The sequence below is a fragment of the Rhinolophus sinicus genome, chromosome 1, assembly GCF_057876585.1.
Source record: "Rhinolophus sinicus isolate RSI-liver-muscle chromosome 1, RSI-T2T, whole genome shotgun sequence".
Taxonomy (NCBI): domain Eukaryota; kingdom Metazoa; phylum Chordata; class Mammalia; order Chiroptera; family Rhinolophidae; genus Rhinolophus; species Rhinolophus sinicus.
In genome coordinates, this window is record NC_142501.1 from 205,337,611 (window position 1) to 205,361,778 (window position 24,168).

Here is a 24,168-nt window from a genome sequence, read left to right on the forward strand (position 1 = left end):
ACTAACAATGAAATCTCAGAAAAAGAAATACAAAAAACAATTCCTTTTTCAATTGCAGCAAAAAGAATAAAATACCTAGGAATAAACTTAACCAAGGACAAGTAAGGACCTATATGCTGAAAACTATAAGACATTTTTTTAAAGAAATCATGGATTGGAAGAATCAACATAGTTAAAATGGCCATATTACCCACAGCAATATACAGATTTAATGCAATCCCCATCAAAACCCCAACGGCATTTTTTAAAGAAATAGAACAAAAAATCATCAGATTTGTTTGGAACAACAAAAGACCCCGAATAGCCAAAGCAATCAAGAAAAAAGAACAATACTAGAGTTATCACACTCCCTGACTTTAGCTTGTACTACAGGGCTACAATAATCAAAACAGCATGGTATTGGCAGAAAAACAGACACATAGACCAATGGAATAGAATTGAGAGCCCAGAAATAAAACCACATAATATGGACAGATAATTTTTGACAAAGAAACTAAAAACATACAATGGAGGAAAGACAGCCTCTTTAATAAATGGTACTGGGAGAATTGGATAGCCACGTGCAAAAGAATGAAACTGGACTGCTATTTGTCACCATGTACCAAAATTAATTCAAAATGGATCAAAGACTTAAGCATAAGACCTGACACAATAAACTGCATAGAAGGAAACATAGGTACTAAACTTATGGACCTTGGGTTCAAAGAGCATTTTATGAATTTGGCTCCAAATGCAATGGAAGTAAAAGCTGAAATAAACGAATGGGACTACATGAAACTTAAAAGCTTCTGCACAGCAAAAGAAACCATCGACAAAATAAAGAGGCAACCAACTGAATGGGAGAAGATTTTTGCAAACAGTGCCTCCGATAAGGGGCTAATATCCAAAATATACAAGGAACTCATGAAACTCAACAACAAAAAAACAAACAACCCAATTGAAAAATGGGCAGAGGACCTGAAGAGACATTTCTCCAAAGAGGACATACAAATGGCAAATAGACATATGAAAAAATGCTCAATATCACTAATCATCAGAGAAATGCAAATCAAAACCGCAGCGAGAAGTCACCTCACCCCAGTTAGAATGACTATCATCAACAAGACAAATAGTAACAAGTGTTGGAGAGGCTGTGGAGCAAAAGGAACCTTCATACACTGTTGGTGGGAATGCAGATTGGTGCAGCCGCTATGGAAGGCAGTGTGGAGGTTCCTCAAAAAATTACGAATAGAATTACCATATGACCCAGCAATCCCTCTCCTGGGTATCTACCCAAAAAATCTGAAAACATTTATACATAAAGACACGTGTGCTCCAATGTTCATCGCAGCTTTGTTTACAGTGGCCAAGACATGGAAACAACCAAAATGTCCTTCGATACATGAATGGATAAAGCAGTTGTGGTATATACACACAATGGAATACTATTCGGCGGTAAGAAAAGATGATATAGGAACATTTGTGACAACATGGATGGATCTTGAGAGTATAATGCTAAGCGAAATAAGTCAGACAGAAAAAGCAGAGAACCATATGATTTCACTGATATGTGGTATATAAACCAAAAACAACAAGAGAACAAAAATGAGAAACAAAAACTCATAGGCGCAGACAATAGTTTAGTGGTTACCAGAGGGTAAGGGGGGTGAGGGGTGGGAGATGAAGGTAAGGGGGATCAAATATATGGTGATGGAAGGAGAACTGACTCTGGGTGGTGAACACACAGTGGGATTTATAGATGATGTGGTACAGAATTGTGCACCTGAAATCTATGTAATTTTGCTAACAATTTTCACCCCAACAAATTAAAAAAAAAAAAAGCCCAAAATTCAAGGGGTTCCTTGGAATACCTGAGTCCAGTATGTGAGGCTCATAAAGGTTCTGGGACTCACCTGGGACTGAATGCATGTGGCACGTTCCTCTAAGGATCTGATATTCTTTGCAATCCATAAACAACCTTGTCTGTGAGGGGAGGGGAGGGATGTCATTTACCTTATTTGACAAATATCCCTCATCTGTAAAACAAGGGAAATTAAGGATGACTTCTTAGGTCTTCTAGTTAAGCATTCTAGAAAGAAGAACTACAGAATAGACATAATAACAAATACCATGAGTAAAATGTTAATACCTCCCATGCTAGAAATGAGAAAACTGAAACCAAGAGGTTCTACTGCTGGATGGAGGCTGGATGGAGGCTGACCCAAGGCCTCTTCGCATAGGATGGGCTCTGGTTTTCTTTTTCTCTTCGTACTCCATTCACACCCATTCAGTCCACAAACGATTACGGAACACCTGACTGCAAGACTCCCCCAGAAGCAGCTAATTTCTCCAACTTCTTACCTATTTCCCAAGTTTGTGAAATAAGGTAGGGATGGAGTGACCCCTTTCCGATTCATTATGCCACAGATCACCCTGACAGTTTTGGCGTAAGAGCGGAACACTGGAAATCTCATGAGAGTTTATAGAAAAGGTATCTAGCCTTAGGAATTAAACAAAGTTCTTTTTGTTTCATTTTCCCAATCCTCCCTCCCCCCTGCTTGGACTCTGCCCGTGTTTGACCTGCAGAAGAAATTGGTGGCCATCTGTCATATTCTTGAACAGTTTTATCATGCGTAGGAGGTGGAAAAATGAAAGCCTTCATGATGTTAACAGAATTTACAAACGTACACAAAAATGGTAGCAACCCTACAGTTTTACACGTAACTTCTGACTTCGGGACTTTTGTTATGTCTCTACTAGATGGGAAACAGGAAGGACACGAGCTTGTCTTGGAGAAAATGTGAAATGTAGTCTTACTATTGTACAGGGGCCATGACCTGGCAATGTGTCTTGTCCTCTATCAATTCCCTCATCACCAATTGATGATGGCTCTGGTTGGCTCTGGTTTGCAATTAAAAGCAAAAAACAGTTTCTCTTCTATAAAATGAGGTTTGAGGATGGGATAAAACTTACTTCCAAAGATTAAAGGATACATGAGATCACTTACACTAAAATGCTTTGTAAGCTGTAAGGTTCTCTTGCAAAAACAGGTACCCCTCACATTATCCAAACCCTCAATGTCTAAACTTTTGCTAGCCTAACTCAGGAATCAGTGAGTTTTGAATAAAGTATTAAATAAATCCTTTGTTATCTAAATCGAGCTACCTAATGTCCAAAACTCAGGAACCAAATTGATGCATTTAGCTCAGTATCCCCATTGGTCCAACTCACTCTCCAAATTCTTACTCTTCCAATCCGGAAAACACATAGTTTTGGATGGCAAGGAATAATTGAACTGACAACCAGCATTATTGTCATTATCACAAAATTGCTATTTTTGCACGGCAAACACAGTTCAGTATTGGCTATTTCATATGGCTTATCCTAATATTCCAGGGACAGAGACCTTAGATCCAACGTAAACAACATTTGGCTCTATGATTTTTCTATGTCCCGCCATCATCTTCCCATTCCTCTTCGGCATTATAATAGTAACTATAATAGCCATTTAATGCTGGTGATTCTGTACCAGGCACTGCAAGTTGCTTAGTTAAACCTTAAAATCTTATTTAAAAACTTATTTATATTTGGAGTTGATAATTTATTCATATAGTGCCAAATTTAAAAAGTGTAAAAACCTTTAAAATGTGTGCCTTTCACACCAAGCCCCCAACCGCCTAGTTTCTCTCCCTAGAGTCAAGCCAACATTTTTAGTTTCTTGCATTTTCTTCCTGGAATATCCTATGCAGGTACAAGCATATATTGCTGCACACACACACACACGCACACACACACACACAGACCACACACGTGCACACAAGTGGTAATATACTATGCATACAGTTCCAAGGATTGAGCAGTAGCATTCTTTACAAAAGCAGCAGAGATCCATCCTAACCATGCATTTACTCTGGAGATATTCCATAACTTTACCAGTGTACATGTAAAACGGTAGGTTTGCTGGTACCATTTTTGTGTAAGTTTGTAAATTCTGTTAATCAGTGATAGACATTTAGGTTGTTTCTAATCTTTTTCTGCTATTAACAATCCTTTTCTGCTTTTTTATACTTGATTTTGCCCAGGAGCAATTAAAAAACTAAATTTGTAGGAGAAATTCCTCTAAGTAAAATTGTCAGGTCAAAAGACATGCACATTGCAATTTTGGTAGATATTCTCAAGCTGTTCAACACAGAGGTTGTGCAAGTTTCAGTTTCCCCAACAAAATACAAAAGGACTGTTTTCCACACTTCTCAACAACTAGAGGTTATCAAATTTTTCTCCTATTTTCTAACATTGTAGGTGAAAAATGATACCTCATTTTCATTGTAATATGCATTTTTCTTATTATATGACAGATTTATTATCTTCTCATATACTTAAGAGCCATTTGTATTTCTTGCAAATTATTTGTTCATATAATTTATCCATTTTTCTACTGGGTTGCTGTTCTTTTCTTATAGATATATAGGGCTTTATATTTTAAAGAATCACACACTCTGTTGTGATACAATTGAAATGACGAATTTGTGGTTTAATATTTTTTTAATTTTGTATAAGGTTGCTTTATCCACTGAATATATTATGTGTGTGCCTGTATGTGTGTGTGAGTGTGTGTGTGTGTTAAATGAAGCATTATTTCCCTTATATTTTCTATTTTATGTTTCATATTTTGTATTAGCCTTTTTTGAGCTAATAATAACAGAAAAGGATATTATTCTATGTTTTCTAATGACACTTTATAATTTGGGGGGAGTTTTAAATGTTTAAATAATTGATCCAGTGGAATTTGGGGGTACAAAGTGTAAAGAACCTGTTTAATGACCCAGTTGTTCAAACACCATTTAGTAATTATTACATACGCTTCTCACTGACTTGAAACACCACTTTAGCATATTCTAAATTATCTTAAGTGTTTGAGTCCATCTCTGGACTCCAATCCCTGTTCTGTTCATTTGTCCTCACAGTCTTTATCCAAAACCACACTTTAAAAATTACTGTTGCTTTATAATATACTTTAGTATCTAGTAGAATTGGCAGCATATCATTATTCTTCTTTTTAGGATTCTAAAATCCTTGTTTATTTTTTTATCTAAACTTTAGAATTAGAATATCTAATTTTAAAAAAATTATTGGAATTCTGTTAAATTTACAAATTTGCACTTGGAGGATTGCTGTTACTATGATGTTTGGTCTTTCTGTCCAAAATCTTGGGTAGCCTCTCCAATGCTGAGATCCATTTTGTGTCTCTTGGTAATATTTTGAGGGTTTTTTAATGCATGTATGTATTGTTTTAATGTATGTATGTATGTTTTTTATTAATGTATGTAATGTATATATGTATGTATGTATTGTATGTATATATGTGTGTGGTTTCTATATAAATATAGATACATATAAATTTTCCATTTCTTGATCACTTTATAACTAGATAAACTATTTTTGTTTATAATCATAAATATGGTCTTTTCTTCCATTTGTACTTTAATTGGTTTTGTTTGTATTTCTGAAAGTTAATTATTTATATTAATTTTACTCCCAGGCATCTTACAAAAACTTTTTTTTAATTAAAGTTTATTGGGGTGACATTTGTTAGTAAAGTTACATAGATTTCAGGTGTGCAATTCTGTATTCCATCATCTATATATTGCATTGTGTGTTCACCACACAGTCAGTTCCCTTTCCATTGCTATATATTGGATCCCCTTTGCCTTCATCTACAAAATCGTCTTAATAGTAATAGTAGCTTTTTTTCTTTTTTTCTTTTTTTTTAGTTTATCCTCTTGAGCGTTCCAGCTAAGGTTATATCATTTGCAAATAATGACAATTCAACCAAGTCTTTTCCAATTTCTACATTTTCTTTCTCTCTCTTTTTTTTTTTTTTTTTTGGTCTAATTATATTGGCTAATACCATCAGAAAAGTGTTAAATAATAGTGAGGATAATTAATATCCTTATCTTGTGTCTGACTTTAATGGGAATGCTTCTAGATTTTTCATTAAGCAGGATGATGGCTTATGATTATTCTCATGTTAAGGTAAAATCAATCTATCCTTACTTTATTAAGAGCTATTTAAAGTTAAAAAAATGGATATTGAATTTTATCCAATGTATTTCTGGTGTCCAGGAAGATGGTATTAGTTTTCTTTTTTATTATTATGATTAAGAGTATTAATAAGAATAATTGATGCTTATTTGGTGCAATTGATATTTAAGGTAGTATTCCAAGTTCTTGTCATGTATCAACTCATTTAATCCTTGCCCAATCTAGAATTCAGTAGTATTAGTATTTTCACTCCAAACTTAAGAAAACTCACATTTACAGAGGTTAAGTAACTTGAACAAGATTAGACAACCAGTAAGTGGCAGGGCTGAGATTGGACCCAGGCCGATTCTTTAAATATAAATAGTAGGCCAAGCTTCGTCTTGATAGATTTCTTCCTAACCAGTCATCACTTCACTTCTGGACAAATCCCACTTGTTCAGTAAGTACCCTCCTTTTACTGGGTCACAGATTCCATTTGCTCATACTTATTTACAATTTTTGCATCAGTATTCAAAGGAAAAATTTAGTTAAAATTCCCTTTTTCATGATGTTTTTGTCAGTGTTGAGTCTTATTGGTATCTTGGCCGCATGAACATTTTCAAAATATTTGTTTTTGATTTGTTCAGAATAATTTGAATGGCACTGAAGTTATTTGCCTTTTAAATGTTTTTTTTTAGAATTCCCCTATGAAACTACCTTTGCCTAATTCCCCTTGAAACCCTCTGTGTGTGTGTGTGTGTGTGTGTGTGTGTGTGTGTGTGTGTGTGTGTGTATAGAGGGGCTTCCTGATAAATTTTCTTTATTCATTCTAGGTAATTCGTATATTTGGATGGCACTACCTTCAAAAAGTTTTTCCCAGTTTTATTGAACTATAACTGACATATAGCACTATAGAAATTTAAGATGTATAGCATAATGATTTGATTTACATATATCATGAAATGATGACGTCAATAAGTTTGGTTAACATCTATCATCTCATAGAGATGCTTCTGTGGATTCTAAGAGGAACAAAACAAATGAAAAAATATAAAAATACATTTTCTTTTTCCTTGTGATGAGAACTCTTAGAATTTACTTTCTTAACCACTTTCATATATATCATACAACAGTGTTAACTATAGTCATCATATTGTACCTTATACTCATAGTACTTATTTATCTTATAACTGGAAGTTTGTACCTTTTGACCACCTTCATTTAATTCTCCCTCCTCACTTCCCCTACCTCTGGTAACCATAAATCTGATCTCCTTTTTCTACAAGCTTGGTGGTAATGTTTTCTTCTTAGATTCCATAGATAAGTGAGATCACACAGTATTTGTCTTTCTCTGTCTGACTTATATCACTTAGCATAATGCCCTAAAAGTCCATCCATTTTGTTGCAAATGGCAGGATTTCCTCTTTTTTGTGGCTGATAATATTCCATTTTGTATATACATAATATTTACATATTTTATATATATGTAGCACAATGTCTTCATCTATTCATCTATCAGTGGACACTTAAGGGTTGTTTCCATGTCTTGACTATTGAAAAATACTGTTGGAAAAATACATGGGGGTACAGATATCTCTTACACACAGCGTTTTCATTTCCTTTGGATATATTCCCCAAAGTAGGATTTCTGGATCATATGATAGTTCTATTTTTAATTTTTTTGAGGAATCTCCATACTGTTTTCTGTAGGGACAGCACCAATTTACATTCCCACCAACAGTGCACAAGGATTCCCTTTTCTGAATATCAGGTAATTAAAATCTCAAGGATCATTATTAAGGATGAAGCTCAGGAAGAAAGGAGAAAGAAAGAGAAGCAGAGAGCCTGGGGCCCAGCCATAGCATTGCAGGAATATTAATTCTTGGACAGTCCCATCAGTTGAGCGTTTGGTCTGTTTTTCTACCCACTGGGATTCTTTGTCAGGGCTTCTGCGGATTCCAAGAGGAATGATCTGGAGACACTCCAAAAGCACAGCTCTGACTTGGGGACTTCAGGGCCTCTGTGGCTGTTTCTCCTTAAGGAGATATTTGGTGTCCAGGGTCAGGGCTAAAGGGATGTGACTGCCTTCTGAGTCTTTCTGTTATGCTGTTTTAGAATCTCTGAGTGGCTGTTTTTATACATTTTTAATAACACTGTGCTTTGTAATTTGGTGCATGTACCCAAAGAGCCTCTTGAAACATGACATAGAGATTTTTAATACAAAAATGTTCTAATGTTCAGAGGCACATGTAGAAAACAGTTCCTGGAATCCTAAAGGAGATTTTTGTGTTTATGAAATTTCTGCAAATCCTTTATGGAAGAAGTATTTCCACAGTTTTAATGTGACTCTGGAATAATTTCTCTAAATATGATAATACTTTTCACTATACAGGTTCACTTAGGTTTTCTTTTATTAGATGTCTTTCACCCCTCTGAAAACCACTGTTTCCTTATTAATTTCCCAGAAGCTTTAGGAGCTATTGGGTGCTAATATTAACATATAGAGTTACTTTTTAAAAATCTATTTAATATATAAAGGTCAATTTAGGTTTTCCAGACATAGAGTTTTCTAGAAAACTCTAGAATCTTCCTAGCCCCAAATTTGAATCTCAGTAATGTTCTTATGTTATTTCTTCCCTCTTAAAAATGTTTGGTAGGCTGACTCTGTTAAGTTTAACTCTAAATTGGTAAGGAGACTGCCTCATTTAAATAAAAGTAGTTATAACCATGCTTTCCATAGCTATATTTACATGTAGTTTGATTCAACTTTTAACTACATCTGTTCACTTAGGTTTTCTCTTATTAGAGTCTTTCACCCCTCTGAAAACCATTATTTCCTTATTAATTTCCCTGAGGCTTTAGGCAGTTTCTAACTGTGGCAATGACTTTGAATACACAGTCTTTATTGTCTATGGTTTTATGCTGGAGAAAAATACTTTTGATATACTTAAAGTGCTGATTATTAAATGAAGTCAAAGGGATAGTCATTAGCTTTGACAATACACAAAACAATCTCTTACAGAATGCCCACTGTATTCCAAAGCCTGGGGATTATAAAAATTAAGATGCGTTGCTTGCTCTCACCAAGCTTAGGAGTACATAATAACCAAGGTATGCTGAGCACTTGCTGTGTGCCAGGCATCCATTCATTCTGGTAACACGTTTATAGGAGGCCTACTAGGTGTCAGGCACGGTGCTAGGCCCTGAAATGTAAGGATGAGCAGGAATACTTACATTCCAACAGGCTCAGATGACGGTTGCACTTTTTAGCAATAAACTTTTTTAATTAAAGTTTGTGCATTGATTTTTAAGGCTTAAAACTATTGCATGCTTAATAGACTATAGTGTAGTATAAACATAACCTTTGTGTGCACTGGGAAACCAAAAATTCCCTTTATGTGACTCCCTTTATTGTGGTACCTGCTTTATTGCAGTGGTCTGGAACCGAACCCGCAGTGTCTCCGAGGTGTGCCTGTAGCGGTACCTAGCTCATCGTGAAAATTAAATGAGCTAATTCACGCGAAGGGTTTAGAACAGAACCTGACGCATGCTCTTTATAAATGTCAGTTCTTTGCTGTTAAGACCAGAGGAGGCAGGGACAAGGCAGGGCTTTTTTTAAGAAATGACTTAAACCTACGGCAACTGTTAAGAAAAGAAGCTCTCCTATACACTCAGGTTCAGGAGCATCAGCCTCACCTGTACATCTACTGGCTCTACAGTCTTGGTCAGGTTCAAAAATAAAAACACCTGTCTGTGCCTCAGTTTCCTCACCTATAAAATGGAGATCATCAAAATACCCTGTGTCCAGGTTACTGGGAACAGTACATCTGTCAAAGAAAAGTCCCCTGATGCCTGAGAATGGCTCTTTGCTGCTTGGGCGTGGTTCTCCAGAATGCGTGGAGATTTGGAGTGATGTTTGTCTATATGATTGCGTGAGAGTGGTTGATATTCTGGGGGTGGAGCCCGCTTCGGGCCAATGCAGGAGACGGCCCTGGGTGGAGTCAGTGCCCTCCACCTCCCGGGTCCTCCCTGGCTCAGTTTGTCCGGTGTCTCAGGCTGTTAAGTAGACATGTGCCTTCTCGCCCAGATGAGCATCACCTGCCTGTGGAGACCCTGTCCTTGGAACTGTTCATGTTTTGTACTTCAGCATGTTTGTTCTCAGCCACCCAAAGCAGAGAGTGTCAACAAGAGACGTCTGAAGAAGTGTTTGTTGAGCTGTGGTACAGAGATTGTTGAGAGTGGTCTGGGGCTTTGCTTGGCTTGGGTATTAAAGCACTTAGATGCTAGGAACATTGTGTTTGAGAAGCTGCCATCTCTGGACTAGGAGACATTGGGATATTGGGGTGAGTGGGGCAAAGAGGGGAGATGATCAGAAAACATCGTTTTAGAACCATCTCTGAAGCAGACTGTTTTCAGTCCGATGGATATTGATATACGAGGTACCAAACGATCTCTTACAGAATGCCCACTGTATTCCTAAACAGCTGGAGCTGTTGGATGCTAAGAAAGAGAAAGGTTTGGATATTTTCAGTTTGTTTGCTTTAAAGAAAAGAATAAGTTTTAATAAAATTATAATTGAGTACATTAGTTAAGAGTTGGGAAAATTCTCAATAAGATAAAATTCAAAGGAATTTGAATAATAAAGACTGGGATTTTTTAATGCTTTACACCACCTAAAACACATTGATTAATTCATTGATATATTCAACTAATATTCATGCTTACTGAGTATCTACTGTGTCTTGCGCACAACAGTGATTTGAGACAATGTGGCTGGACCTACAGTGTATTATGCTAAGTGAAATAACTCAGACAGAGAAAGACAAATACCATATGGTTTCATTTATATTTGGAATATTAGAAAAAGAAAACAAAAACAGATTCATAGGAACAGACACTAAAGGAATGGCTACCAGAGAGGAGGGGATTGGAGGGATGGGTGGAAAATGTGAAGGGAATGAATATAGTCAATAATGTTGTGATAAGTTTACATGGTAACAGATGATGACTAGAATTAGTGGGGTGATCACATTATAAGGTATAAAAATGTTGACTCACTATATTGTACACCTAAAACTAATATAATATTGTATACCAACGATACTTAAATTAAAACAAAGAAAGAAAAATTTTTCATCGCTGCCTTCAAGGAACTGAAACAGATACAAAAACTGTAATACAAGCTCTAAGGACAAAGACCAAATCAAATGGAAGTTCTCTTTTTCAGCAATCTGCCCCCAGGACCTGTAAGAGGGCTATAAAGAGTCCAGGCTCAGAAAATATTTGAGTGAATGAATGAATGAATGAAATAGCTATAACGTAAGACTTACAAAGCATAGGGGGATAGAAAATGATTCTATAAAGAATAAAGTGGATATTTGCCATGTATTTTGTAATATCTTCAAGAAACTCAAGTGCATTATGCCCTCCAATATATTTCCATTACAAAAATATGAGGAAAAAATAAATAGTGGAAGTGAAAGAACATATATATACAGAGGATTTTTTCCATATAGCTGGTCCATTTCGAGACTTGTCCAATGGTGTTTTTATGATAAATAAACTTATGGAGGCTGTCTCACACAGGTGCCTGGAAAATAGTTAGCTGACATGCAATTTTCATAGTGAAGATTACATTTTTTTTTCTCAGCTCTTTTAAACAATGTTGTGAAATGTGTTAAGATGAATTGAACAAACAGTTGTGTATATCTACCACACAACTCTTTAAAATCTTAGAGTCCTGGCATATTTTCTCTGAAACTTTTTATCTGTGAAATAACCACATTACAGTTGCATTAGAAAACCCCTCCTCAACTCCATTTTACTCTTCCCATCTCCCATCATCCAAAATTTGATGGCTACCAATTCGATACTTTACTACATATGTTTGTACCCAGAAATAATATGTGACTTTATTTTCTGTTTTTAAACTTAATATAAATGGTGTACAGTACATCCTTTTGCAACTTGTTTTTTTCTCAGCAATATGACTTTGATATTTATTTATATAAATATATGTCGGTCTCATTGATTTATTTTAACTGCTGTAAGGAGTTGCATTGTAAGATTATGCCACAATTTATATATCTATTTTGCTATTGATGAACATTTGAGATAGTTTCCAGTTTCACTGCTATTACTAACTGTGCTACTATGAATATTCTTGCATAAGTTCCTTGTTTATGTATGCACAGCTCCTCAAGGGCATATGCCCAGGTGTAGAATTGTTGGTAAAACACCATGTGCGTCTGAAGCTTTGTGTACCAGTTCACTCTCCCACCAAGTGCATGGAAGCTCCCATCACTCCCATCCTGTCAACAGTTGGTATTGGGATTTTCACCAGTCTTATTAATATGAAAAGGTTTCTCATTGTTCTTTTCCTTCTCTCTTTATACTACAGTGGTTCCTTTTCTTCCAGTACACTGATATCATTTACCAATGTAACAAAGGAAAATCTCTTAGAAATGCAAAAATCATGCCTAACTTTCATACAGGAAATGTACCCTCCATTTGCTCCTGAGAGCTCATTTAGTCATTCATTCAACAAACATTATTAATTTGACTAAGAATACAGAGAGGAATAAGACACACTCCTTGCTATCCAGGAACTCGTGGTCTTGAGAAGACAGACATGCAAAACCAAGAAGGGATGATAAACACATTAATAATTTATTATGAGGAGAAAAGGAAATTGCAGAAGAGAAAGAGATTGATTCTATCAGAAGCCTAAGCAGGCTTCCTGCAGAAAGTGATATTCCAGCAGAATTCAAGGTAGATAGGGTTGAATGAATATGATCCTCTGAATTAAGTATTGTTATCGCATCTGACACATGAGAAGAGTGAGGCCTAGAGAGTTTATTGTAAACTTGGGTGAACCATTGGTGAAGGAAGGGATTGAACCTAGACCTTTGGCTCTAAAACCAGTACACACCCAAGGACACCACATTGTTTAAGAAATTTGGAAGTCTCAACCGGTACCAGAGTCCTGTGGATACATATTGGGTTAGCTCAGAAAAGGGCAGAAGGCCTGCCTCACACAAGGTGACTCACCCAGATATCTGGTTTGACTTATGCATCCTTTTGAATTTTCAGTTGGCCTCAGCCCTTCTGCCATTAATTTTTTGCTGCCTGGCAGCACGGTATTTTGTGATTGTTACAGAGAGGGATGGCTGTGTCAGTAAGCTTGTGCCATATTCCTACTTCTGATCTGAGCTGAATGGCACTGAGGCCATGGGGACAGAGCCAGGAGTGCAGTTTCCAGACTCTCAGCCTCACATAGAAAGGTGCTTGCTCAGGTAGTAAATGGCCGTCACCTGTGATTGGATGGCCATTAGCTGTGGCTAGTTGGCCGTCAGCCATAACCAGTGAGCCATTGGCCACTAATATAACTGCCGTGGTTACGCTAGCAGCAAATAGAGCTAGCAAGAAGATGGTGGCTGAGCTGGCAAGCGTGAATTGCAGTTAGTACAGTGGAGTGCAGCTAGCAACCTTGTCAGAGAGAAGAGGACAGCAGGTTGTGGATAGTGTGGCTCCTGCTTCCTGTGTCTCCAACCCAGCTGCCAGCGAGAATGTAGTGCTATGACTCCCCCATCTATGGCTCCGTGGGTGTTCCTTTTTGCCCTCACCATAGCCTGCATTCTTATGTGGGGAGTGGGAGCTGAGACCCCGCATGATACCCTGCATGACAGAGTCGCTTCTAACGCTTTCCAGGGGCAGGTTGTTTAGGGTACTGCAGACCACTCAGGGGACTTGGGTTTTCTCTGGGTAACGTCACAGGACTTCAACAGAGGCATTCCACGGTCTGCCTTAGTTTGAGCAGAAAGACTGGCTGCTGGGTTGAGACTAAATGAAGGTGGACCAGGGTGAAAATAGGGCGCTGTTGGAAAACTCCAGAAAAAAGATGATGGGGCTTGACCAGGGTGATAGCCATGGAGGTGATGCTCGGGTTGTGTTTGAAAGGATAATTCCCCAGTATTTCCTGATACACAGCATGTGAGCGTTAAGAGAAAGAGGGAGCCCCTCACCCTGTTCCTACTCATTCCTCAGAAAGTTGCCCAAAGGCCAGGGGAGGTGGTCCTCTCAAGAGCAGACACTTGACACAGTTACAGATCGTCTCCTGTGGGAGACACTTGCTTTGCCAACACTATAGATTTGTTGTTAGCACTACAGCACTGAGCTCCCTGAAAGCTGTGGACTGGGCCTTTAGAGAAAACTAGAAAAAACTTTGAAGACATTGAGGTAGCAAGATGCTCTTAGAAATTGTTTTCTCGTTGGCTTTTTCATGGTATCTAGAAAAAGCGCTGAATAGGAGAAGGGCGTATGTCAAATTCCTGCATGAGTTCTAGATCACAGCTGAATGAAGTTGGTTCCAGGGCCCATTAAGGCCCATACCTCCTAATTGCATAGGATGCCATGCTTCTGTGTTCTTCATGGGCTTCCAGGCACAGGTGTTTAGGTCTTGCTCTCTCCTCTTAATCTTCTAGAAATCCTAATCCTTGCTCTTAACCTCCCTAGCATCACATCACTGCGCAGGCTTTGCTGCGTTCCTTGTGAAGTGCACTCTGCATGTAATCAGTCAGTTGACTATAGAATGTTGTGCCTTGGTAGGAATCTAAATGGTGATTGACTGTTACATTTCCCCAAAGGCTTTTAGCTAATTGCTAAAAGAGAGGACTTCAAGGCTATAATTTGGTAGCCAAGATCCTCTTTCAGGCCTACCCTGACATCCACTACCTGGAGGAATGCAGAAGCTGCTAAACAAATGATTATCCATTTCACAGAAAGTCCCCGTGTCTCCACTACATGCAGGCAGCGTTCCAAGGGTTCGAGGTGCAGATAGGAATCAAACGCAGTCCCTGCTTACGAAGAGCTGGCGGTGGAATAGGAGAGACAAGCTAATAAACATATCATTACACCTCAGCCCGGGATCAGTGGAGAGGCTGCATGTAAGCAGAGTCCAACTTGGGAAGAAAGGCGGGAGGATGCAAAAGAAAGAGGGGAAAAGCAAGAGCATTTCAGGTGAGGGAAATGGCTTTGGGGTTAGAAGCCTGGACAATGGAGGTTGGGAGACTTTCGTGCAAGGAGTCATGCGGGGTCTCTGTTCCCGCTCCCTACATAAGAACACAGGGCATGGTGAGGCCAAAAAGGAACACCCACGGAGCCATAGATGGGGGAGTCATACTACTATATTCTCACTGGCGGCATCTGCCTCTCTGCAATCCGCTCTTGTTAGCCCAGCCGCCATCTTCTTGCTAGCCCCCATTTTTTTTTCTGTTAGCGTAGCCACAGCAGTTATATTAGTGGCCAATGGCTCACTGGTTACAGCTGACTGCCAACTAGCCACAGCTGATGGCCATGCAATCACAGTTGATGGCCATTTACTACCTGAGCCAGCACCTTTCTATGTGAGGCCGAGAGCCTGGAAACTGCTTTCTGGGGCTCTGTCCTCACAGAGACTAAATTCGAATCAAACTGTGGAAAGTGGGCTTCTGGCACACTAAACAGACGGATGCTGAGAGACTCTTCAGAGCCATCTGATCGATGCCTGAGTGTTCTTCCCTCGACGAGCATGAGACTTTGCGGACCCTGAGTTTCGGTCAAGAACCAGGAAGGTTCCAGATGTTTATAAAATTTGTGTTTATTTAAAAACAAACACAGTACTTTCTGTGTGCTGGGTGGTGTTCCAAGCACTTTACAAATTACGATTAAATTCTCAGAATGCCCATTGGGGTAAGTACTATTATTATCCAGGTGAGAAACTGGAGCAACAAGATAGAAAACTTGCCCAAGTTGAAACAATTAGTAAGTGCCTGAACACGGATTCAAACCTGACCATTCAGGTTCCAGAGTCTGTGATCTCAGCTCCTGCATTTTGCAGCTGCCTCTATAATTAGGGTGTAGTTTCTTTGTGCAGGTAGTTCTTAAAGGATGAGGTAGGTCCCGAGTCTCTACCTTAAGCAGCAGATTGAACAAGGAGCAGGCAGGAGCCCTACGATGGATCTGCATCTGGAGAGGGACAGGTGCAGAAGTTTCAGAGTGCCTGGGACTCAGGAGAGAGGTCTGCACTGGATCTGAGAGTCAGTAGGTCAAAGGTGGCCATTAAGGTCGCATTATGGGTTGAATGTATTCGTTTCCTAAAGCTGCTGTAACAAATAACCACAAACTTGGAAGGTTTAAATCGACAGACATTTATTCTCTCAAAGTTCTGGAGGCCCAAAGTCTAATCAAAGAGTCAGCAAGGCCATACTCCCTTGGAAGTTACTAGGGAATAATCCTTCCTTGTCTCTTCCAGCTTCCAGTGGTCCCAGGTATTCCTTTGCTTGTGGTAGCATCACTCCCACGTCTGCCCCCATCTTTATATGGCTACCTTCCACTCGTGTGTCTCCATGTCCTCTCCTTTTTTTTATGAGAACATTTGCCATGGGATGTAAGAGCCACCTAAATCCAGTGTGTTATCATCTTCAAATCCTTAATTGCATCTGCAAAGACCCTATTTTCAAATAGTTCGCTTACACACATTGTGGGGGTTAGAACTTCGATATATCTCTTTGGGGGATGTTATTTATCCCACTGCAGTGGAGGAAATTGTCCTTGGAAGGACTTGAGCAAGGAGGGAAGATGACCTAGAGCAGAATGGTGGGAGAGGACCAGCATTCATGGAGACAAAATAAGACCCCTCAGAGGAGACCAAAGAGAAGCCATGGGTGACAGAAAGAGGAATCAGGAGAGAAACCCAAGGAGAGTGTATAATATATAAAAAGGAGGCATAGCCACAATGTCAAATATTCCTGAGACATGTGTAACATATAAAGTGGGTTAGAGAGGAGATTTTAGATGACCTTGGCAAGCACAGTTTTTTGGGGTTTTTTTGTTTTGTTTTGTTTTGTTTGTTTGTTTGGCAGTGCTGTTAGGAAAAGGGAAAAAGGACCTGAAATTCCTGGGAGCCAGTGCTGTCACATCATTTTCAAGCTGTTAAATGGCATTACATACGTTAGCAGCCTAGAAAAGCCCTAATGAGGACGCTGTCCTACTCTTACGGTCCCACGTCCTCTCATGCATACATAAGAGTATGTTTTATATTAGTACTCTCTCACACCATATATTGAAGTTCCGATAAATGAATGATTTTGTCTATATAAGGTAATTATTTTAGATGACAATATTTTGACTTTCCATTTCCTTTAAATTAGTTTTACGTGGTAGGGGGCCGATTCACATTTTCAAGTTTGTTCAGAAGCTGTTTTAATTGTGCCTTCAAACATAGCTACCCATGCTCCTGAAATGTCAAAACGCAGCTGTTTTTGATGACATTAAAGGACGTTTCTAGTATTTTGAATTTCACTGGTATGTTTGCACAAGTGACGATTGTGAAATAGCAGTGCTGGGAGCTGATCCCAAGTAGAGTTTGGATGCTTAAAAAAATTACCTTCTTTTATCTGCTAGTCTAAAATAAGAATGTAACTTTTCTTACAGTTACCAGAGTTCATTTCAATTAAATCTTAATGAGGAAAAATGAGACAAATGGGTCCATGAGCATTACCTCTCAGACCTTTTAATTTTTATAAATTCACTTGCAGAGTTAGACTTACCCTGTTGCAATTATTTCATTTGGCTCTTGAAAATTTCACCCGAATTGCATACGGCGGGTGCCAGAGGCAATCATCGGCTCCGGGGCCTAACTCTTGTAGTCATGTTATCCATCTAAATCTATAATCGGAGAAGGGGCATGTTAGAGAAGTGAAAAGTATCATTTGTCACAGCATTCTTGCGTAAAGATGGCTGGCGCTTTGGGAATAAGGCGGTAGGGGCAGTTTTTCTTCTCATTAGCTGCCTTATTTGTAACTGCAGGGGCTGTCAGAAGCATGGACTTAATAACCTTCAAGTTTTTTCTGCATTAATATATATATAAAAAAAGGTTGCATGAAGTATTGGAAAATCATTGTCCCCATGAGAGTATCAGAAATACTTTTGCTGGTGACTACAGAATAACCCTTCTTTGGGGAGCTCTCAACTGAATTAAATATATAATTGAAGTGGATTCATCCAGAATGAGACATTTATGCTGATCGTGTACGCAGTTTGACAATTCTGAACCTTCACTTGGAGTGCCTTTTCAATTCTCCATGGGTAAAAGTTGGGAGGAAAGTACCAGCAGTGCTATTAATATAATAACAGAGTGTGAAGGATGCTTTTTGTACTCAGATGTAATTATCTCTTTATCTGCTATGTCTTTGCATGCATTGGGGGGTATCAGGAGGAAACCCAGAGTCCTCTATTCTATGAAGGGGACCGGAAAATATCTAGCCTGCAGGATCTCAGACTCACAGGGCCAGGAGGGAAAGGGTTGGAGGGAAGAACAAAAAAAATCAGTAATTCTTTCCTTTGATAAAGACTGTGTTCCTTCTTGAGATCTTTTTTCTCTTGACTTATGTCTCTTGCTTTTTCTTTTCCCTCACCGGCTGCCCTTTCTTCACCTCTTGCCCCAAGACTCATGTATAGATTTCTTCTTGTCCCTTTTTACTTCTATTTCCGAGGAGGTCTCATCTAGTCCCATGCCTTTCAATACAATCTCTAAGCTGACAGCCCCTTAATGTATATTTCCTGCCCTCTCCTCTCCTGTAAACTCCAACCCCATATATCCACCTGCCTCCTCAACACTTTCACATGGAGGTCTAACTGCCGCATCAAATCCCCTTGTTCATAATTGATGCCCTCTCCCAAATTTACCTTTCCTCCACACCCTCGGACCAATATCCTGGGTGTTTTCTCTACTCCCTTCTTTACCTCACAGCCCTCATCTGTCCTATGGGAAAATCTTGATGGTTCATCTTCAAACTGTTTTGAGTGTGAGGACTCTCCACCTCCCCCGGCCAAACCAATCCAACTCCTCTCCCTGTTTCCACTCAGGCTATTCTCTACCAGTGCCCAGATGTATCATTTTAAGCTTAAAGTGAATAATGTTGCAGCACCTCCTCTCCTTAACACTCTCCCATGTTTCCTCATCTCAAAACAGAATCCTGAGTCTTGCTTGGCCCGTGAGGGCCTCCACGGTTAGGACTCCAGCTACCCTGGAGTTCTTCTGCTCCACTCTCCTCCTCCGTGCATTCAGTGGCCTGCTGTCTCTCGGATGTACCAGGCATGCTCCCTGCCACAGGCCTTTGCGCTTTCTTGACTGCTTTCCCCTGGGTGTTCATAGGGTTCTCCCTATTCCAGTCTTTCCTCCATGTACCCCGTCGAAGAAGTCCTCTTGGATCCCCTCTCAAAAACAGCCAGCACGCACCTACACACTGTCACGGCACTCCCTTTCCTTAGGGTCTCCTTTTTCCCCCTCATAAAGCTTAATGTTTCCTAACCCATTGTATATGTTCGTTTGTTTATTGTTCACCTCTCTCTACTAGATTATAAGATCCATGAGAGCGGGGATTTAATTTTTATATACTGCTGTGTCTCCAAAGTCTAGAACAATATCTGGGTTAGACTGGGGCTGAATCTTTATTAGGAGAGGAAAAGGGAAAGAATGAGAGAGAAGGAGGGGAAAAAAAAGCTTTTTGGAAAATTGCCTAAGCTTCAGTAACAAGGGTAAGCCAATGAAAAGGATGCCATTTTACACTTCAACCCTCCAGTGGCTTTCCTTTGCATTTTGAGTAAGATCCAATCACCTTTGTATGGATTATAAGGATTTCCATCATCTGGCCCCTTCTTCTCTCCCACTTTCTCACTTTACTGCAGTCACTCCAGCCTGCTTCAAATAAACCAAAACCTTTTGTCCTCCAGCCAACTTGGAATGCTCTTCTCCCACATCGTGGCATGGTTGGGCCCGTCTCACCAATCCTGCTATCTCCGTCTCTAACCATTTTCTGTTATATCACTGTTTTATTATCTGCACGGCATTGGTTCATATCCAAAATGTCTTGATCATTTGTTTACTTTCGTCTCTTCCCCCTTTAGGTTATGAGCTTTATTTCTGCCTGCCTTTCTTACTTAACTACATGCCAAGTACCTCCATCTCTTCCTGGCACATAGTAGGTATTCTGTCATTATTCTGTTAGTGAATGGGCCAGTAAGGCCGCCTTCTAGGTCCCTGGTCTTCCTGGTGTTCTCTTGTCCTCCCGTGGCAGCATCACTGACGATGGACATTTACAGATTTGCTGCTGTGTGCATTGCAGTGAGCTGGGCACCTGGGAAACAGATACAGTTGCCTTATCTGCCTTACCTGAAACTACTCCCAGAAGTACAAAAGACCAAGGCGTAAAATAGTTTGAAAAGGGAACGCCCTGACCCAGTCTGATGAGTTGAATGTTCATTCCTTTGAACAAAACCTTTCAAATAGAGGCCCCTCTTTCGTGGAGCAGCAGTTCTCAACTCCTATGCACAATTGTCAGTTGAGAGTGTTACCGAATGTGGTAGCCAAATTACCAAACTCTGGGTTTGGTTCGCCTTTTACGTTACAGATCCAGTGAGATGGGTGGTCATCCTGATGGCATGCTTCTCTTCCATTGCATTCTGATACGCTTTCGTGTGAAGCTGTGGGGTGAAGTGATAACTGGTGTGCTAGCAGTTGTAAATAATCACCCAGACTTTCTTGCCTGCTGTCCAGCCCTTACCTGGGATGCTCTAGGAAGGGGGCCACATACCTGACTGCCATCCACCATGTCTGTCACAGATCAAGAAAAGATTCAGGGACCTTGACCATGGTGATCACCTGGATTTCACCAGCTCCTTGCCCACACGTAGCTATGCAAATATTTGGGTTCTACTGTGCAATAAGCACAAGTTTAATGTTTAACAGATCATCATTATTTTAGTTAATCCTCATGTTACCGTTGATGGACATCACCCAGCCTCTCAGGTGAAGCATGGAACTCTTGTTGAACAAATATAAGGCACTTCTTTGTAAACTTTTATATTTTCTTAATTTGGGGTAAACATATAAAGGTTGTCTAAGGCTGAAAAACTTAGGCAGAGAATCAGCTGACATCAAATGGTATCATTACTAAAATCGGCTGAACTGCCTTGGGAGTCTAAAAGTGTCCCAACCAAAATGATTCTTTCTCATAGATCTTTATTCCATGAAATTCAGTCCAATGCACATTTCTGTGCATTTCCTTTGTGCCAGGCTCTTCCTGTGAATAATTTATTTTTCCAAACGATTGCCACAGCTCTGCTCTCAAGGAACTTACGATCAAGTAGGAAAGGAGGAAACTAAATAATTCTTAAAGGATATATACCCAGGGAACCTAAGTGGTCCAATGAGGCTGAGAAGTAAGTTGGAGAGGGAGAGCTAGTGGAAAATGAAATACAAAGACAGGGAGATTACTTAATGTCTTACATGCTGGGCTCAGTGATGCAGATATTGTCTGCTGAAGCAATGGTATCTTCAGACTTTTGAGCAAGAAAGAGAAGTGATATCAGGTGGTCTTCAGGAAGATGAGATTAGCAGTGATATGTTTTCTGCTTCTCTAAATTCTCCGCGAGGCATGTGTCATTTTCAGATAAAGACTGAGAGAAGAAGGTAAAGAAGAGATGCCAATGTATTAAAAGCGATAATCATTCAGGATAGGATAGACTATGCTGGAGTAGATCTAAGATCCAAAATTGTAATTCGCTTAACCCAATATGGACTTGTTTCTTGCTTTGAAAGTTCAGCTTGGGTTGGCCACCCTACTCCATCTTGAATCTATATCTTCTGGAAAACTCAATGTCCAAGGTTGCTGTGTCAAGGGAAAAGCTGTTAGGAGAAAGCAATTAACTACTTTAATCTGAATGACACCTCATTTCCACTCCCAACCCATTGGCCAGAGCTAGTCATGTGACTTCAACTTAACTGCAAGGGAGGCCGGGCAATGCTTGGGGACACGTGGATGTTTGGTGAACACTAACTCTGCCAGAGTAATGTTGAGCTTTTAGTGAATCTGATTAATTTTTTTTCTTACTGGATAAGAGAAATAGCAATGGACTCCTAGCCTCCAAATGAAAAGATATCATTGTTCCACCACGCCTTTTGGGGGTGTGGCTGAGTAAATTTAGCACAAATTCATGTATGCAGTTGGAAGTGTGTAACATGGGGCTAAAAATACTCCCTGCCTTGCCGTCTTCACCGGGTCAAATGATACACTGTTATGTGTGTGATTGTGTCTCATAAACTTCTAGGTGTTGTGCAAAGCTAATCTGTTATTATCGTCACCACTACCATCACCATGGTTACCAAAGTGGAGGAAAGCAGAGACTGCCCTGGTCTGTGGATGTGACCAGAGAGAAGGAAAGCTCCTGCTTATTCTTCTAGCTTTGTTTCTCTCCTCTTTCTTCTAAGTATCTTGTAGAACCGACCACTTCCCAGAATGCTTGGTCTTCCCTGTGCCGTGTACACCCTTCTCCCTCTGCTTGGAATACCTTCCCGTTCTTCCCCTTCTCCCTTCACACAGGCTTCCCTCAGAATCCCCCAATCTATACAGGTGTCCTTGCCCCCCAACTCTGTGACAGCTTGGGGTTCCTCTCTGTCATACGTCTGCTGTGAAACGTTGCCTCCATGTCACCTAATCATTGGCAGGTCTGTCTCCCCTACTACGCTGTCAGCATCTTCAGCTCAGGGACTGGGTCTTATGCTTTATTCACCAGACAGGCTCAGGACTTGAGATGATGAATTCCAACTCCAGTTTTACCACTTACTGGCTGTGTGACCCCAGACGAGTCATTTTACCTGTCTTGGCTTCAGTGTCCTTACCTGTAACAGGAGGATAACAAAAGGATCTACCTCAGGGCTGTCGTGATGATTAAATATAAAATACACACGGCGTGCTTCATAATAATGTCTGGCACATAGTATGTGCTCCATAAATGTTTGGTGAATGAATGAATAAATGAGAGAATGATTAACTGATTTAGTCTCATGAGGTGCTATTTCACTGACGAGGAAACTAAGGCTTCGGGAGGTATTTTGCTCAAGGGCACACAGCTAGTTTGAGCTGGCTGACTCTAGAAACTCCTCTTTCAATGCTCTCTGTGTGTGGCACGTAGCAAATGCTCAGCAAACATGTGAAATACACATGAGAACCCATGAACCCGATCAGAATGGTGGGAGGGGAAAGGGCGTGTTGCATGAAGCCTCAGGAGGGCACTCCTTGTCTCCTGCTGAATCTTCACTATTGTGGTTTGGTTTTGTTTTGTTTTTACTTGTTGGACATTTCTGGTTCCTTCCAGTGGATAGAAAAGGAAAACAGCCCGTGCAGCAGGATTGGAAGCCTCAGAGCGCAGGGCATGGATTTTTCATTTTGCAGGTTCTTCGCATCGCTCTGCAGCCCAGCTCACAGAGTCAATCTTTCTTCTTAACACCTCCTGACACTGGGAAAAAGTAGAACAGGGTTTGTGCTTTAGAAAGCCAGTGCAGGCCCATCAGAGAGGGATGACACTTTCCACTTTTGCTGCATTGAGAGGGCAGATGAGGAGTCCCAGGACACAAGCCAAACACGTGTGCGATTTGGGTGTGACTCACAAAGATGGCCGAGGCCCTGAGCGCCACCTCCGTGAGTCAGCACTCTCAGAGCCACTTTCACAATCTGGCTCCTCCGGCTCCAAAATGCTGGTTACCCAGCCCAAGTCCCTCGTCCCAAGCCCTGATGTCTAAAGAGACAAAGTGACATAACACAAATTAAAGGGAGCTTCCACCCTGTACAGTTTGGCTCACTGTCCTACCCTTGGTTGCGACTCCTGTTAGGTAGTAAATGACTGCTTTGTCCTACACCACAGGCAACTAAGTGGCACGGGGGCTTCAGAAACCAGCAGCAGCCAGGGACAGACAACAGAAGACCCAGATTCTGGTCCCACTCCAGCACTGCCCATCTAGGGGGCCAGGGTCACTTTGTTTGAGTGTCTGTAAAAGGAGAAAGGGGTTCCTCACTTACCCTCCTGGTAGGATTGTTAGAAGGGCATTGGGAACAAGAAACCGTCCTCCAGTAGAGCTCTTTTTAAACTTATTATTCGTACCCATAAAAACAGTACGGGAGAGGCAAGTGTGGACCTCAGACACCGTGCTATGCCAAGTTCCCAGCACCTTACTGGGCTCTCTTAGAAACTAAGGTCTTCTCAGTAAAGAAGGGAAGAATGGAAGACTTACCAGGCTGTTGTGGATTTAAAACAGGTTTGTGCATGGAATATGTTTCACACACACATTGC

The 24,168-nt window shown here is 40.1% G+C and overlaps 1 protein-coding gene across 12 annotated transcripts in view; it reads left to right on the top strand.

The window, feature by feature from the left end:
* The window catches only part of LDB2 (LIM domain binding 2), a 353,147-nt gene that overhangs the window by 300,231 nt on the left and 28,748 nt on the right, over positions 1 to 24,168 (top strand). The window lies entirely within an intron of this gene.